This window comes from Artibeus jamaicensis, unplaced genomic scaffold (genome assembly GCF_021234435.1).
Source record: "Artibeus jamaicensis isolate MK-2021 breed Jamaican fruit bat unplaced genomic scaffold, CSHL_Jam_final contig_456, whole genome shotgun sequence".
NCBI lineage: Eukaryota > Metazoa > Chordata > Mammalia > Chiroptera > Phyllostomidae > Artibeus > Artibeus jamaicensis.
In genome coordinates, this window is record NW_026521839.1 from 2,821,580 (window position 1) to 2,824,910 (window position 3,331).

The following is a 3,331-nucleotide window of genomic DNA, read 5'->3' on the forward strand; positions in this document are numbered from 1 at the left end:
TCCCAACACCGAGCACACCCCCATGCCCAGCCTCCATTTCTACATTTGATCTCATCTCTTCCTCCAGCTTCATGAAGAGGCCAAGGTTCTGAATCATATATCTCTCGAGTCTCTCTGTGCTCGGCATGGGCTCTTGCCCACAGAGGCTGCTCTGTGTCTGTGGACTGACTGACTCCAGGTCCACTGTGACTTCACTAGCTTGTCTCAGTGGTGAGACAGACAGTGAGAAGGGAAGTCTTGTCTTTGTGGTTGAGGTCGTAGATTAGGGCCAAGAGGGAACCCACTTTTCAGAAGACTGAAATTTCACGAGACTGACAACTAACTTCCTGGTTATATCTATGATACAACGACTTGTCTAGAATTAATCATGACAGAGGACATGAACTGAATGGTGCTCAGCGTCCATTCCAGAGGCTGTGTTTTGTATCAACCTGCCTGTCCCAGTCGGGGCCCCTCTCAAAGAATGGTGTTTTGCAGTAGTTTGTACCCAAACAGACAGCACAGATAGCATCGTTTTGGCTTTCCATCACTAGAGATGTGGCAGAACCGTAATTGGAATCTTTCAAAGAGCTTTTTGGATAAACAGACTGTCATTTCTCGGTTATAAATAAACTGCTATCAGCCATCTGAAAAAGACAAAATGATAGCAATGTTCCAAAATGCAAAGGACGCACACCTCAAAACACCAAGCTATCTGAGACATGTTGTATAATCTGTAACTTCCACCAACTCCATTTCCTAAAATGATCAGGATCCTGGTATAAGGAAAATAGCTCAGGCTTTGGAGTCTGACAGGCCTGAGTCTGAATCTAGTTCCCATGTTCTCCAGTGGTGACCTCAGGCTGGGTGTTTAATTCTCTAGCACCTCATCATCCCCATTCATGATGTGCGGAGAGAAAGGGGATAATTCCTAGTCCATAGCGTTGCTGTGAGAATATAAGAGAAACAGAAAGGATATGCAAAGCACCGATGTGATACTTGGTAAATGACAGAGCTAGGGATGGTGATGGTAATGGAGATGGTGGCAGTTATGGTGATGATCACGTTGATGATGGTGATGATTATGATGGTGAAGGCAACATATTGATGGTGATAAGGGTAGTGATGATGCTGGTGTTCACACTGACGATGGCAATAATGGCCATGACAGTGATGGTGATGATAGTGGTAAATATTATCATCTAGCATTTGAGAACCTTGGTTAGGCCCCTGACTCTGCGAGATACCAACTGGAAGCCTGACAGAGAATTGCTGCTTTAAAGGGGAATGTTTAGTGAAATGAAACTAAAATGCCTGAAAAACACAACTGTTTTTTTTATTATTAACAATGAGAATATTTAGCATTTATTTAATGTTCACTATGTGCCAGACATGACACCAAGTTGTTTATGTGTGTTTCAACTATCCTCAGAGTACCTCTTTGAAAAACAAAGCATAATTAGCTCCATGTCAGATTAGTAACCAAAGGCTCAGGAAGGTAAAGTGTCTAATCTGAGCTCACCCATCTTGAAAGAGCTAAAGCAAGAACTGAAGCCCAGAGGTGTGCAATTCTGGAGCCCAAGCTCACCACCACTGTGCTATAGTGCCTGCATCCTGACCAGATAGATATACAGTTGCTGTTCTAAGAGAGAAAAATCAGGTGCTCCAAGATAGTAGGAGGTATGAAGGGCTTATGCTGATGGTTCTCCTGAGAAATTCATACCAATGAATAAAAGTGTATTTGAGATATTTATACATGAGATTGCAAACAAACAATCAGAGAAATACTTTGTTGACCCCCAAATAGTACCTCTACAGTTAAGATCAGATTTAAAGATTTAAAATCCAGATTTCTTAAAAAGTTAGTTGATCTAGAAAAACTAGGCTATGTTCCAGAATATTCTTGAGTTTGCTCAGTGTCCAGAACTCCCTATTTTTTTCCTGCCAATTTCACTGGTTTGTACAACTTGCCTGACCCTGTAGATATTCGAAGAGCACCCTGCTATTGAGGCTCATGCACTGGCCAAGGTTACAGTTCAGGCTGCAGTTAATGTTACTGAGCAGAAAGTGTTCGTCCACCCAGCACTAGCAGAGCCAAACACTACACATCAAGAACTGCAGTGGAGAAAGATAGGCTATTTTATTATGAATGGTGCTACCCAGGAGAATGGGAAGCTAATGCTCAAAAGCCCAAACTCTCCTGTGGTGGGAATTGCAGGCTGTATATCACAAAACACCATGGGTTAGAGGGTTTGGATTTGTGCTGGGAGATGATTTGTGGGAGCTGAGGTGATGAGTCATTTTTTCAGGTCTTGAGAACAGTTCTGAGGTCTATTTAGTGACCCTCTGTCTGGTTTCATGGGAAAGTCTCCCAGTCATTATTCTACCTTAGGGAACTGAAATGTAACTTAGGTCAAGGTATGTTATCTTTAGTCTGCCAGAGGTCCTGAACGACCAACAGTGTGACCATTAGTTAGGTCCCAGACACTGTTTTCTGCTGCCTTGGGGGTTGCTATTACCTAAGGGAAAGGCTGGGTCTCTGAGCAGGAGGGAGGGAAAGAGAGAAACAGGAAGAGAGAGAGAAGAGACAGAAAGAGAGAGGCAGTTTCTGGAGCTAGAGTTTAAAGCTAAATTTAAAGGAAGCCCTAAGGTCACTTGGTCAGCAGAGCAGACAGAGGTCCTTACCAGTACATGGCATGGCTGCAGACAGTGAGGAGCACCTAGACCTCAGGTGGCCCGGCAACCTCCTCCATCTAGCAAAGATGGGTCTGTTGTTGTTGTATAAGGGTTCACTATGATCAGCTCTGCCATCACTCAAGGCCTCCTGATTACCCGCCGCCTGCTCTTCCTGCCCTCCTTGCTGGCCAACAAACATCAGCTCCTTTCACCTTCCGGCAATGCTGTCGTTCACCTTTCTTGCTACCCATTGTTTCTACTATTGTGGGCTTCCTCCTATTGAAGAGGGTATTTAGAGAGGTTATTTTTTTCTTCTATAAAAATATCTCATCTTGCTCCTTCCACAACTACTTCCCCAAGTTCATGAGAAAGCAGAAGCTTAGCAAGCCAACAAAATAAGGCCTCCTAGTCCTGGCTGGTGTAGCTCAATGGATTGAGCACAGGCCTGCAAACCAGAGGATTGTGAGTCGATTCCCAGTCAGAGCACATTCCTGGGTTGCAGGCCAGTTCCCTGTGGGGGACACACGAGAGGCAACCATGCATTGATATTTCTCTCCCTCTCTCTTTTCCTTCCCCTCTAAAGATAAATAAATAAAATCTTTAATAAAAAAGTAAGGCCTCCTTTTACACCTTTTGTGGGAAAGAGACAGGTGTAAATAGACGTAAGAAAACATCT